At 35.9% G+C, this 15,296-nt stretch overlaps 1 protein-coding gene and 1 long non-coding RNA gene across 13 annotated transcripts in view; one reads left to right on the top strand and one right to left on the bottom strand.

The window, feature by feature from the left end:
- Positions 1-15,296, top strand: part of LOC122507952 — a 238,741-nt gene that overhangs the window by 19,652 nt on the left and 203,793 nt on the right. Inside the window, exon 4 of the long non-coding RNA XR_006302181.1 lies at positions 8,437-8,517. This is a non-coding gene — a long non-coding RNA (uncharacterized LOC122507952). The remainder of the gene's footprint in view (positions 1-8,436; positions 8,518-15,296) is intronic.
- Positions 1-15,296, bottom strand: part of LOC122507939 (homeobox protein cut-like) — a 115,876-nt gene that overhangs the window by 12,570 nt on the left and 88,010 nt on the right. The window lies entirely within an intron of this gene.

Here is a 15,296-nt window from a genome sequence, read left to right as displayed (position 1 = left end):
TGTCTAGAAAAGGGTAGGAGAATTTAATTAGCATTCTTTTTGGAATTTTTGTTAAATTAAAAATTTGTAAAGTTTTGTTTATTATTATCGCACTTTTGGAAATTTGCGTGCGTATTTAAAAAATAATCGAGAATCCTTGACGAAGAGTTTAACTTAGTTTTCTTTTGTTCGTTTAGTTTATTAATCGAGGGCTGTTCAAGAGTCGATTGACCTCTGGTTATTCATAATCGATAAATACGAGCAACGTGTGCTTGACTTATAGGTATTTGCAAAGGTACTGATGTGCCATACATCAACTTCGATACAGCGAACGGCCACGTGGCCAAGTTCTCAAACTTGGTAATAGCGGTGACCATTAGCGCCAGTCCGGGGTCTTTGCGTTATAGTCGACAATTCCCTGCAATGGACAGGTGGAGTTAACACCCTCACGTTCGATGACCTGATGTCGATCGTTTTAGATTCATCTGATACTTTTTATTAGGAAATTGGAAAGAAAAAATAATGAAGAGAATTTGGTGTATTGAATATTATTAGGGCAGTAGGAAATTTGATGACTTTTCATCTTCTGGTATAGAAGTTACGTGAATTATAAAGACAATAACTTGAATTTGTTTCTATCATTAAGAAGTGAAATTTACAGTCTATAGTCGGTAAACAGTAAACGAAACTATAAGTAGCTATACCTTAGTGACATGTTTCTTGTATAGATCAAGTGTGTGGTTAGAATTAAATATTGAGGTGTCAAGAAGTTGTTGGTACAATTAGTAACTGATAAAGTTGTCACCATAAAACCGTTTAGGGTATATTTATAGTTTATTTATTTATTCCTAGTTTACCACTTTTCGAATTGAACATCTTTTATAAGTACAAGCAGAATTTCTTTCTACTTGTTCTAAAAAAATGTTTAATTCGAAAAGTAAATATATTAGACGATTTATTTACATTTCCGAGTAAAAATTGGTTTTTCAAGTAAAAATTAATGAATGCATAAAATAAAATATGTATACAAGTATAAAAATTAGGGAAAAGAGAAAAAAGTGGTGTAGGGAAACGACTTGATAGATGATGGGAGAAATCGGTGCGAGGGTGGAAAGTTTCTCGCGATATATAGGTAAATGTGACCGATGGAATAATAAGTATAAGCCAAAGCCGCGATGGCTATTGTTTTCTTGTGCTGTATATAAAACGGAGATAGACGGGAGGTGAGAAAAGAGATGGGTGGGGCCCTAAATCCTCAGTGATTTTTGCTATTTGCATTATGGGCGTCGAGCTTTTGTTTGTTGAGCTATTGATCACATTTTCTCCCGCGGTATAATCAATCTTCTCGCACACAAGGAATACTCTTGACACTTATGTGTATACTCTTATACACATATGAAACGTATACGAGTTGCACACGTTCGACAAATACGTCACACGTGAGCTTATATTAGACCTTCCCCTCATGTGCGTCTAATTTTTTAATCTTCATACATTAAAAACAAAATCAAAATTCTTCTCTAAAATCTTTTTCCGCGTTTATAACCCATCCCCTTTCTCTCTCTCTCTCTCTCTCTCTCTCTCTCTCTCTCTCTCTCTCATCTCGCCGCAGGAGAATGCCAATTAAAAGCCAAGCTGGAAAAGAAAGTTCAATCAATAGAAGGCCTTCATTTCTTTATCTTTCTCTTTTGCTGACTATCTCTCTCTTTATCATTTCTCTTACTGGTGAAACGAAGGGTTGCCGAAACTGGAAGTGGAAATTATGGGTAGGATTAATATGCAAGGACTGGATACGTGCGGTAGCAGGAGGATGCCAGTACAGAAGGAAGAACGGGGATTTGGAAGGGTAGTTGGCCAAGGCTGTAGGTTTCGATGGGGGAGGAGAAGGAGAAGGATTGAAGCAACAAAAGGGGTCGAAGGGGAAATATATAGGAAAAGGAGGTGGGGTGGGGGGGGGGTCTTCTCTCATCGTGGAATCAAAAGGGGTGTATGGTACTCGCATCTCATCCCCACTATTTTACCCTCCTTACAGGATACACGACTAACGGACACCCCTATCGATTTTACAACTCGATATATGTGAATACCCACTTGTCTAATGACTGATCGGGTTTAGTTCTAGCCCCCTCTCCTTCTCCTTCAGCCTCTCACTCTTTCTGTCCATCTTTCTCTCTGTCTTTCTCTCCATCTTCTATTCTATCCTTCTCTATTCCTGTCTTTCTATCCACTGTTCCTCTTTGTCTCCTCTTCGTCCCTTCTCGCTCTTCTTCTATTGTATCTCGTCTCATTACGTCATGTCTTCAACTAACATTTTCCTAACGGTGTGTGTGATTAAAAAATTCGATTTTTGTTCTTCTTTTCGACAATTTTTTATGGCTTAAGGGAAGATACGAACAATAGCTATCTGGCAAGGTACATAATGGTATTCGAGATGAAAAGGAAGGACAAAAAGAGATGGTCGTAACATAACGTAGAGGGTAAAAGGTAAAATGTATGATATTTTATTTTAGCGTTCATCTGGGCGCCGCTAGATAAGCCTCTGAGGATTTATGCTTATTACGAGAGTGCGGAGGGGTGGAGGAGAGGGATATCGAGGGCGAGATGAAGAGGGAAGGGTGGAATCTCTGCTCACTTTTGCCTGCTTTTGCCGAAACCATTTCTACATGCAGGATGTCTCGATATATATATACATAGAGAAAAAGAGAGAAAGAGTGGTCGTTGTGCGTATAATATGAAGGCCAGTTGTATAATACCAATGGAGAAACGACTTGCGACCGCGTGATATTGCCTCGACGTTTCAAATCATTTCGGAAAATCTCTCTCGAGTCCTTTCCCCGTGTACTTTCATTTTCGCTTCTTCACTTTCTTCTTTTTTCGGTCCTTTTTAAAAAATTATTTTTTTATACTAAGGGGTATTGTTTTATAAAAATTTTCTTTAATTGCTCATATTTTTGCTTGGGAGAGAAATTTTTTTTTTCAATTGCAGTTTTTTGGGGAATAATAAATTTTCAATCGTGCATGAAAGTGGAAAAATGATTCTCTCACGATCGAGTGGATTTTGCAAGTTTGGCGAATAAGTAAACTTGATCAGGCATCAGGGAAGCCGAGAATTAATATTAACCACATACACCCTATGATTCCGCATTACGAGGACCTACACGTTTATGAATACATACTTGCGCCCACCCCGGTTTTGCTATATACATACGTCGGTTCGGCAGAAGCCATATATTAGTCGGAGTATTCGCCGGAGAGAAATATTGAAACGAGAGAAAGGAAAAGGGGTAGAGAGAGAGAGAGAGAGAAGGAGAATCGAGACGCCCGTTCGACCGTGTAATACTCGGTAAAATTCGTAACAGAGGAGAACAAAAAAAAAAAGCAGCAAGTTTTCTAAAATGCCGATAAACGTTTTACCAATTTATAATCCTATTAATTTTTATCCAAAACATTGGATATTTTAAAAAAAGTATATATATATTGTGAATGTTAATTATTGCTATGCTGTGTGATACTTTTCTGAAAGTGTGAAACGTCAAAAACGCCTGCCAAGCTTTCTGGGGTCGTTTATTTCATAATCAGCCGGCTTTCGAATCGTCCCTATTGTGTCTGCCGCCTCGCATATTGACAGAATTGCTCGATACGAAATGCACGGCCGCTAATCTCTTGACATTTATGCGCGACTTCAATTTGTATACGTGTGCAATTCTTGTTTTCGTAGGTGTGAATCGTGAAACGAGAGAAGAGCTAGAAATGAAAGGGATGAGAGATAGAATTGTACAACTAGGTTCATATTGTCCTTTCTATGGCTAATGAGAAACTTGCAGATTTTCTTTTTTTGTGAATTCTCTCTATATGTGTGTTTCTCGAGAGACATAAGTCGAATTAGTATTCTCTGATGCGAAGGGAGTTCTCACGTATGAATTTTTTTTTGTCCTGTCATTTGTCTCCAATATCTCTCGCCGTCCAACGGACCCCTTTTGCCCGTGTCCATGGGGACGATATATCGAATAAGCCACAATGACAAAAAGAGTCAGTGTAGAGGAGGAGCCGCTCGTCTCTCGTCGAGTGGTGGTAATGGTGGCAGAGATGAGGAACGAAGAGAGAAACATTTAAAACCGAGATGCGAGGAGAAAGAGATTTGCATTTTGCTACAAAAGCGATGGGAGGGAGACAAGGGAGGAATGAGTAACGACACGTATCGTAACGTAAGGGCGATCAGGTGTGTGTATATATATGCACTTACACAAAGGAAAACTTTTAACGGCAGGCAAGTTCTTCTTCAATTAAAAACCCACCCTCGTCAAAGGGATGATGAGTCATCCTCACATCGACTTGTTTTTGCAAATAATTTTTCAATTCCCATTACGACCGTTTGTTCCAAAGTATATTCTTCGACAAAGGTCATCTTTGTCATCCCTCCCCCCCTCTCTCCCTCCTTCCGATGACATAGAAACAACTTCCTTTTTTATTAAAAGAGGAATTCACCTGAGGATTTTGGAAATAAAAATAAGGATATGTGCGGTCAAATAATAATATCATATAGAGTATGGAGATCCATAAATATATTTGACCGGTGCTTTAAAGCATTCATTGATCTAGTGGTCTTCTCTAAGGTACAACCCCCTTATCGTATAACACCCTTTCGGACGTTTCGACCCCTTGCCCTTCTCTCATCCTTTCCATTTCCATTCTCCCTCTTCCATCCTTTTGCCGTCGCTCACTCTCGAAATATTACCGTCGTCGGTGCGCATCCCCTTGGTACACTCTTACCATATACCTGTGCGCAGACGTCAATGACGAATCTCTAATTTTAATATCGCTCTAGTTCACTTTGAAGTATCGTTGTCAAGGGTAGAACACCCATTCTTATATTCAATCAACTCTTATCAAATTTTTTTTTCTCTTTCATTAATATTTATTTAGACTTGAATTTGTGATTTCAATTTGTGTATTTGTAATACAAAAAGATTGCAAATTTTTTTATATCTTATATTGAGTATCGATGTGACACTCTTGAAACATAAACTTAACTCTCTCTCTCCCCGTAGACCAAGTTAGTTTATTTATGACCGATCGAATCAATCGTTCTCGCCACGACATATCGCCACGTGTGCCAATCACATATTCTTAATGCTAAAGCAAGGTACATAAGAAACGACCGCGTAAAAGTATATAATTGAGTCGTTAAACGTTAGACCGAACAAATCGATAGGTTAAAAAAAATACTGTTATTTAGTTTGGTCTCATTTATAATAGAAAATAATATCAGGGACACTAACTGGCATGTAAAAACTCATCAAAACACGTCAAATATTTAACAATATTATAGGAACTAAATTTTAAAAGATTGGAATTTAGGGAAAATAAAAATTTGTAAAAGTCTATTTATAAATTAATCACTATGAATACGGTGAATAGTGATTTAATGCAGTCTTTAAAATTGATGGGTACGAAAAAGGATGATAGAAAAGGACGACAAGGGTTATAACGTCAATAGCGTGCAATCCAGCATATCGATAGCTAAATTGCTTCTGAATACGTATTTTTTACCCACGAAGTCAACTTCTGAATTGGTACCTTCATCTGTCAAATAAATCATCCATAATTTTTCAATTTACGATAAACGGAAATTATTTTCAATCTGACCTAGCAAAAAAGAGAGAGAGAGAAAGGGAAGAGGAGAAAAATCGAAATTACAAAATAAGAAAGGAGTAGAAAATAAGGAAACAGGATTCGGTTAGGTGGGAAACTTTTCGACATGAAAAAGTAAATAAGACAAATAAGAGAGAGGAGTGAAGGAGGGTGGGAGGGAGGAGAAAAGAGGGAAGAAAGTAAATATGGAAGAAAATATACAGAGAAGAATTAAGAACAAAGGATAAAACCAAGAAAACACCCTAACCTCAGGCAATGTCGTGGTGTTGGAAGGGTCGAAAGAAGTTTCTGACCCGCTTACTACAGGGGTTGCACGAGTCCGGAATTCCCGCTACTTTACAAGAGTTTCCGAAGTGGCGAAGTAGACGCTCTTCGACCCTCCACACCGCGTTGCTCTCCGTCTCTGTCTCCCTTAAGTCTCACCACCTTCCTCTTCCCCCCTTTCACTCCAGTTTCCTTTCCCCCCGTTTCGCCATTCAAAGCGCTTTCTTGCTCATAGTCTCTACGTTCTACGTTTAACCCTTTCCACGTGGTGAATGACCTACCCCCCTTTTAGTTTTGTCGCTCGAGGTTGAAAGTGAATGCGCCAAATGTGTTCAACTGGGACGTAATTATCGGGTGACACACATTACGCACTTGAGGCGTTCAACAAATACATACATTATCTATAATACCTCTCTCTCTCTCTTTTTTTTCTCTCTCTCTCTCTTACTTTCTATTTTTCTTTCTCTCTCTCTCTCTCTTTCTCTTTCTACCTCTTTCACCCCTCTGTGTATATATCCAGAGCAAATAATTTTATAAATAACAACACATCAATCATGCCTGTTTTTTTGCGATGATTTAAAAATCAAACCCGAATTGATTCCTCTATTTTTACTCCTTTTGGATTAAATATATTTTTCCGAATGACAAAGAGTAGTTTTTAATTCTTACGATATTGCTCTGTCATTTCAGATTTGATTTAGATATTGCGATTAATTTCGTTCGGTAGAAGTAGAAAGAGAATGAGAGAAGGAAACGCGTGCCGACTTGGCCATATTGGATATTGGAGGTGATTAATTAGCCATACTGTGAATGCGGATTTTTTTGCATCGATCAGAGGGCACTTTTCTTGTTCCTTCATTGCACCCTTCTTCTAGAATTGTGTTATATATATATGTATCTTGGAAAAGTTTAAAAGTTAACTTTTTCTTGAAAAAGAAAATCAGTTCAGTGGATCGACAGCCCTGATCATTGAGTATATGAATGTAGAAAGCAAGTCAGAAACCCGCATTGCTTTGGGCTAGCAACATAAGGGAGGGGGAGAGAGAGGTTGAAAAGGGTGACTTTGGTGGTGACTGTCGTGGTGGTGGTGGAAGGAAACAAGGTGAATCGGGTGTGAGAGAGAAATATATAGAGGAATGATGTGAGAGAGAGAGAGAGGAGGGAGAAGTCCCGTGGAGAGAGAAAGGAGCCGAGTAGATGGTTTCTCTAGTTTTGTCTCTCTCGGTATCTTATACTGACACGATAGCTCGTGCTTCGTTCCCTAACCCTTTGCTGGCAATTCATCCATCCACGTTCTCTCTCTTTATTTGAGTATAATTATTGATTATTGGACGACGGAAGGCTGGCTACTCTAGGAAGAGACGGAGGGTCTGGAGTAGGAGGTAGTGGAGAAAACCGGTACCACGTTCGAGAAGGGTTGTTTGGGGGTAAAAGGGGGTTGAAGAACGGTACGGGAGGATGATTAAGCTATATGCCTGGCATATCCCACCCTCTGTGTGTCTCTCTCCCTCTCTTTTACTCTCTCTTTCTCTCCTTTGCTCTCTCTTTCTCTCCTTTACTCTCTCTTCCTCTATCCTTTACTCTCACTGCAAAAGAGAGAGAGAAAGAAAGGGAGAGAGTAAAGGAGAGTGAAAGAGAGAGTAAAGGAGAGAATGAGAGAGAGCTCCTCGTCCCATTCCACCTTTCCCTTCCGTCGTTGGCCCCCTTCTTCCGATAGCCCTGTCTCTCTCCGTCTTTCTGAACTGACAATTAGACTGATAGGTATATCTTAGTCTGCTATCGATTTGATTCCACCCTATCGTGTGAGTATACACCAGCACAGCGGGCAAAATTTACATCGTGTATGCTACAACAGCAGCAACGTAGATGTGGGGCTGGTTTTCCAGTCCACCCTCCCTTCCATTCAGCGTCTCCTCCTTCGAATTCAAGTTTCTCCCTTGACCCCTCGCAGTCCATATACCCTTCTGCGTTCTTCCCCAGTCATCATACACCCTCGAGCAGCCTTCGATTATAACGGAAACCCCTGTACTCGTTTCTATAGCGGCAATACATCCGCCTTCCAAGGGGTTGATTAGTGCATTACCGCTTCGACTTATTCTTGTCAGAAATCTCGTGACATTTCAGAGTCTCCGATACCATTGCCACCTTTAGTCTCACTTTTTTTTATCTGTCTATTGCTTCGATATTTTCAATCTGTTTTATTTTTTACTTTATAACACAGTCTTTTTGAAAGTACCCCAGGTGGAAAAGTTAACGTTAGACTAACTTTAATCTCACGAAATTGTTTAGTTACTATCGTTAGTCTAACGTTAGTCTAACATTGGCCTAACGTTAGTTAACGTTAGTATCATTAGCTAACGTTAACTTTTCCACTTGGGATCAAATTGGTGCCAAAAATTAGGATCGATTTTTGATTTGTTTCCACGTTTTTGGTATCATTTCTTTTGCAATTTGATACCATTTAGTTACTATTTATTACTATATTGATACTATTTATTATATCGGAGCTTCTTTTTAACCCTCATTCATTTTTTGTTACAGACTTCATGGATTTGGTTGTGATTCAAAATACAAGGATTGATGTCATCCGGAGCTGATTGGAGACGCTGGAGATTCTACAAGGTTGGTGAAGCAGTTTTCGAACGGTATTTATTAATGACTGAGTTGGAAAAATAAAAATTTTAATTCAGGGGTCAAAATAAAACACGAATCACGAAATTCATGTCGAAGGATGATGACCCTTAGATTTTGGTATTTTTAAACTTTAGTAATTTTTGACTTTGGTTAAAGTTTACTTAGTTTCCCCCACAAGCAGGAAAATGCTGATCCTTTCAATCCAAGGCGATTGAACCCGCAATTTAAGATTTATATTAAGGGATAGGAAAAATTTTTGAAAACCGAAAATCCAGGACACTAAAAACCCCTAAAAGATTAACCGATTTTTTCCCTTCAATTCTAAACAATCGGTAGTTTGCACTTCTTTTAAAGTTAGAAAAAGCTAATTACAATTTTAACTTCCAAACCTTGTATTGTTGACAATTTAAGGAAGAGAATCCAATATTTACCTGCAACAGAAAAAGAAATAATTTGTTAGTATTTTTGAATTAGGCGTTTGCATAAAAAAGGGTGACGGTTTTTTTCAGTTTCTAATTTTAATTGTAATCAAATTAAATACCAAGGATATCAAATTGAGACAAGAAACGTATCAAAATTGATGCAAGGCAACAATTTTGATCGTTTGTTGTCTCAATTTGCGTACATGTTACAAGTAAAAACATTTCTACGGTTAATTAATTTAATTTTGCTAAAAATCAAGAATATCAAGTACCAGTAGCTCAAGAATAAAATACTTATCATAATTTTATTCAGAAAATATATTTTGATTATAGAAGAGTAAAAAAGAAAGAAAATAGTCCGGAAATTGACAATCATAAAAAGAATCGACACCCTGAATAATTTACTTGGAATTTTAAATAAAGATAAATAAATTATACGAGTATTTTTATCGACTTCCTTTCTGTAGGAACGATATCTTTAATAGGTTAATAATTTCATTAATCAATGATAGAAATCAAATATATATATATAGTGTCAATTGGATTTTGTAATTAGAAGCTTTAACTGACACGATTTTAATGTATAATTTTCTCTCAATTCAAATCTGAATTGAATAAATCTTTGAAAATATGAATTATAATATGAAAGGCAATGAGAAATAGTCATGACTTATTCTGTTCGAGGGATGAAATTAAAGTCGTATGATGATTAAAATCTGATTGAAAATACCGGTTATCGATGGTATTCAGACAATTCTCTCGTTGGTAATGTCGAATAATAATTAACGAAGTTAATCGACAGCAGGACGAGTGTCGACGGTACTTCAACACCATATCCCTCTATTTTTTTTCAACTCTTTTTTTTTCTACACTCCAAGCACTTTATATCATTATAACGCCGATAATGAAATTTTAACAGCATCGAATATCGATACGTCGACGTTATATCGCGCGCTATCAATCATTCTCTAATATGCATACACGAATATCTATAATATTAGCCCCTACACCCTTTTCACTTGATTTCGGTATAATTGACACCTGTCCGCCCTTACGAGGGAGAACGCACCTCTAGTTACTATTTATCCCTTTAAGTCAATTCTTCCCTTATATCAACATATTAACAATTTTTTTTCGAGACAATTTACTACATTTTCCAGATGATATTAAATTTAAATATTCTCTCTTTTTGTTAAAATGGAATTTATCTAATTATGCAATTATATTTTTACTTTATTAGATGAAAATTTATTTTCTGTTAAATTTCCATAGGTATTGGATTTATTTTTTACGAATTAAAGTTGCTTATCTTTCTTTGAATAATCTATTGATGTTTTCTTTTGTTTCGAATGAACGTTCAGGTTAAATATAATTTTGACATCTGGATATTTTATTGAAATTATTTTATCTTCATTTGAAGTAAAAACAATGTTTCGAATTTTTGGTAGACGGTTAATTTTTAACGTAAAACAGCAGTAAGTTTAATTATTCAATAATTTACATTACTCTTTCGATATAAATAAATGGAGAATTGATTCTTTCAGAGTTTTAAATCACAATAGATACAAAAGTAATAAATTTACCGATAAAATAGTATTTTATGAAAGCAAATTTTATAACAAACAGGTATTTGATTTAGTCATTTTAAAAATTTTTTTTACCACATTATTTATTATTTAAAATATTTCAAAAAAATTTTAATATTTTTTAATTATTTAAAATATTTCTAAAATATTTTTTTGTTTTGTAAATACTTTTTTTTAAAATCTTTTTAAGTTTTTTAAAAAACAAATTTTTTTCTTGAATAGAAAAGAGAGTTGTTGAGGCAAGTGAAGATAAAATTACAAGACGAAGTGATTCTAATGAAAGATGAAATATTTGCTCTTGAAGAAAAATTAGACGTTTATATTCGTGACATAAATGAAAATATCCGTTATCTGAATGAAATTGAACAATGTTTGGATACTCCGAAAACAAAAGATTCATAAAATTAACATTTTTTAAAAAAATGTTTGTATTCGATATGATAAGAATTAAAAATAATTACGGGTTTTATCTTAGGAATCAGAAAAAGAAAAATTTTCCACTAGCGTGAATTTATTTACGATATAAATGTCCGAGTTTTTTTTCCTTTTTTTTTTTAATATAAATATTACTTATTTTGCTTACAAGAATCATAAAACTTTGTCACAATATATGTATATGCTTTTGCAGATTTTGGCTTCGCTTGACATTTATTCAATTTTGATCAAATTGTATTTCTACATTGCAGTCATGTTACGTTATAAATTAGTTTAATTTCACGTAAATGAAGCGTAACCTCGATTTTAATAAAAGTCAATTTTCATCGTATGTATGCGTTCTTTTTTTTTTGTTTTGAAAAATTGGTAGTTTTCAAGTTTTCTCAAAAATTGAAAATTTGATTGAAATTTGATTGCAAAATTTTGTAGGTGGGTTTTATTTTGTAAATTGCTGAATTTTATAGTTGATTTATAAAGTTGGATTTTAATTTCAAAGAAGATTAACAATTAGAATAACAATTCGTGTTGTGAGAGAATTTTTTTTTGAGAAAAAAAATGTGTCAGGGTCAATTTGTTTTTATGGAGTAAATTGTTTCGAAATTTTTTCTATAATTGAATTTATATTTTTTCTAAGGATATCATAAATTGAGACAAAAAACGATTAAAATTGTTGCGATGCAACAATTGTGATACGTTTTTTGTCTCAATTTGATATCCTTAGAAAAACTAAATTGGTAAAAATGGTCTCTATAACTTTGGTGATTGACTTTTTGTTTTAGAATTAATAAATTTTTGAAAAGATTTAAATTGGTTAACGTTTTTAATTCTCCCTTTTATGAAAGTGAATCAGTTTTAAACTAATCAAAGTGGGTTATTGATGGACAGTGTGTGTGTGTGTTTTATTAACAAAAAGAAAATTATTGATTGTTGCGTGTTATAGTTGGGGGGTCGCGCGGCTAATGAACCTCGTCGATTCACAGAGACGTTAATCCCGCGAACAGGAGCGTTTTATCGCTGGTAACCCTCTCCCAAGTGACACGATGAATACACAGCTCGTCGTAAAAATCTCAGATATACCCATATGGACAGGTAAACGAAGCTTAGAGAGAGAAGGGGGTGTGTAGGAGGAAAGGGGGAGGGTTTACTCTCTCAGGGGTTGTAAATGTCCTGCTATGGTGTTTATATACACACACTCGTAAGTTTATTACTTTATGAATGATAGTTCGCCGGTAAACGAAAGGATCTACCTTAGCCCTTATATCTTGACGTAATATTTCGCCACACTGATCGGATAGAGAATCATCAAAGTGCAAGTGTGTACACCAGTACAAACGCTCTTCGTTGACAACCTTGTAAATCCATAAAGAAATTTGATAATAAATAGAGGGAAAGGGCGCAAAAAAAAAAACCCGTTTCATCCGAGAGGGTGTTCTATTTTATAATGCCAAGGGTTGTAAAAAGAAAACAAGATAAACAGCGAAAACAGTCAACTAACACTTTTTCCTCCTCTCCAGGATTGCAAGGTGAAAACAAATTTGATTTTTCCTTTTTTTATTGCCGTGAGAAAATTTTGGACCATTATTGATGATGTTTTTTTTTGTTATTTTAATTGGATTGAAAGATTAGAATTTTGTGTAGTATCAGAAAAAAGATGAGTTCTTTAATTGTTTAATTTTCTTGTTCCGTGGAAGCAATTGATAGGAGACTAGATTGAGTTTAGTTTGAGTTGGTTTGAATTGGTAAAGATTTAGTAAAAGTATGACCCTTTGGAGGTACTTGAGCGTGTTAAAGCGGGAGAGAACACCGAGTGATTGATCGCATATATTGTAGTCGTGTGTGTTAGTCAGGTTTCTGACATAATGCTCTCGTTTATACTCCGAGACGTTAGGCAGTGTCGGCGGCTCTATCGATAATGCCCGGATTCTAACAGGACGTTCAATAACGCGCGTCCAATCCATAAGTTATTAAGGCTTCGTGTGCGTTCGTGTAATACATAGGCCGATGTGTTGCCTACATGCGGGTGGCTTCTGGGATCGGTTACAATGACCCCGCAGGCCGCTTGAGTAAAATGAAATTACCTATATCCTCTTGCCTGATTGGCCGATCGTTCGACTTGTGAATTAAAAGTGTCCCCCCTCAAAGTGGACATCCTACGGGTCGTCGTCGTAGTCGTAGTCGTTCACGATTCATTCTCTCTTCCCCCTTTCAAAAGTTAGATTTACTCCAGAATGCGGGACTCTGATTTAAACCACTTAAATGTCGTTCATGATTTTTCGAAAAGGAAAAAAGAAATCATTGGCATTGTCTTGAATTTCTATAATTTTTAATTGTTATATTGTCGGTTGGAGATATTCCTGCGGGTTAATTACTAGGGTTTTTGTACAAGTCATGGGCTAATGCACCTTAATAGGTGGCGATTCTTTTTATGATTTTTAATTCCTGATCATTTTTCGGCTAATTCTCGTTATTATTCAAATAGGAATTTGTTTTTATCTTCTTCTTCGCGATTTAGAAATTTAGATGTTCGAAAATTTTGTTAGAAATGTAAGAATAATTGTCGGTTGGGTTAATGTGCGGCAGAATCGCGAGTTGTTTTTTTATCAGCACAGAGACACCGTGGGAACATAAAGGAAGGCGATTAGTGTCATTTGGAGAATGTTGGGGGACGCTTTTTTTGTTGCCCTTCATGGAAGAAATTCTCGATGTCTCTTTGGGGGCCTCTCTCTCTCTCTTTCTCTCTTTTTTTTTCTCTCTCTCTCTCTCTCTCTCTCTCCTCTTTTATAAACTTGATTCGGTGTAACGATGAAAGAGAGAAAAGTGTATACGCAATTGAACCACCTGCACATATAAGTGCATTTCGTGCGCTTGATATCAGGGAGGGATTTTACTTTGAAGATTGTGCAGGTGTCGAGTTTATCGACGCCGATAAATCCAATTTAAACTTACTGCGAGAAGTTTAATCGATTACATAGCTTATAGGAGCAAGTGGCCCTAACGAACCTTCTATTTCTGAATCGTATCAAACCTAATTATAACCACACCCGCGATTGTTATATAAAATTCAACCTCTGCACCGATATTTTCTTTACATCAAACCAAAAAACTAGGAAAAAGAGTAATCGATGTATATATCAACCCCCATGAGGGAGGGGGGGGAAATATCAAACCTTTTTTTTCTTTTTTTTATTGGCGTTCCGACGTAGTGGGTAAGATACGAGGGCTGATATAGCCATCACTGCACCCGGGGGGCCTACTCTGTTCAGCAATTAGAATATCTCAATTTAATCCCGTTAACCAATGTTTACCTGATTTTTTCGAGTTTGTAGTATTTATAATAAAGAACTTTTTTTCTCTTCTTCTTCTTTTGCAAATAAATCCCAAGGGTATTTTTCGCGGTAAGAACCAAAATCACTCGCCTTCTTATATTGATATAGCAGGACTATTAAACTAATGAATTTAATCAGAACGAATGAAAATGAGGCAGAACCGTGATCCCAATGTCGTATTTTCGTCTGGGACGATTATTGAAGATTAGATTTTTAAATTGAACTCGATATATAGAGAGAGAGACCTTTACCCTGGGTAAAGATATAGTTCGGGCTAAGGTCCCTCTTCGTAAAATTAGCATATCTCGCAAAGTGATCCCCGGACCCTAATTGAATTATTCTTAAATTCCCATAAAATCGCGCGAAAATTACCAGCTGTGAAAAAAATCCACCGCCCATTGCCATCACGAAAGCTACCGTGCGCTGATATCAGATGCCGAAGACTATCGCCTTGGGGGCATGAGAAAAAGGAGAACGAGTTTCGGCATATTGGACACGACTCATTTTCCGGAACGTTACACTCGCCTTTTCGGTGAGACGGAGGGGGGGGCAGGGGTCTCCTTTTTTTTACGACGTCGGTATTATTGATCGCTGATTTTTAATTGACGAGAAATTTATTGCCCCCAGCACGAGAGATTTCTTCCATAAAGTTTTCTTTTTTCTTTTCTTTTTCAAAGTTGCCACGGGTCAGGAAAAGTTACATATAATTGAAGAAATTCAATTATTATCAAAAAGTAATAAAATTCTTCAAAAAAATTCAATTATCTTCAAAAATATAAAAAAAAATTTCCGTACAAATTTCAATTATCTTTAAAGTTAATAAAATTCTTCTGCAAAATTCAATTATTTTCAAAAATTTGAATAAAATTCTTAGCAGAAATTCAATTATGTTCAAAAATATAAAAAAACTCGCGTCCAAATTTCAATTATCTTTAAAGTTAATAAAATTCTTCTGCAAAATTCAATTATTTTCAAAAATTTTCCTCAATTCACTGATT

The sequence above is a fragment of the Leptopilina heterotoma genome, unplaced genomic scaffold (assembly GCF_015476425.1).
Source record: "Leptopilina heterotoma isolate Lh14 unplaced genomic scaffold, ASM1547642v1 Lhet_52, whole genome shotgun sequence".
NCBI classification, from domain to species: Eukaryota; Metazoa; Arthropoda; class Insecta; order Hymenoptera; family Figitidae; genus Leptopilina; species Leptopilina heterotoma.
This window is presented reverse-complemented; position numbering and strand designations above follow the sequence as displayed.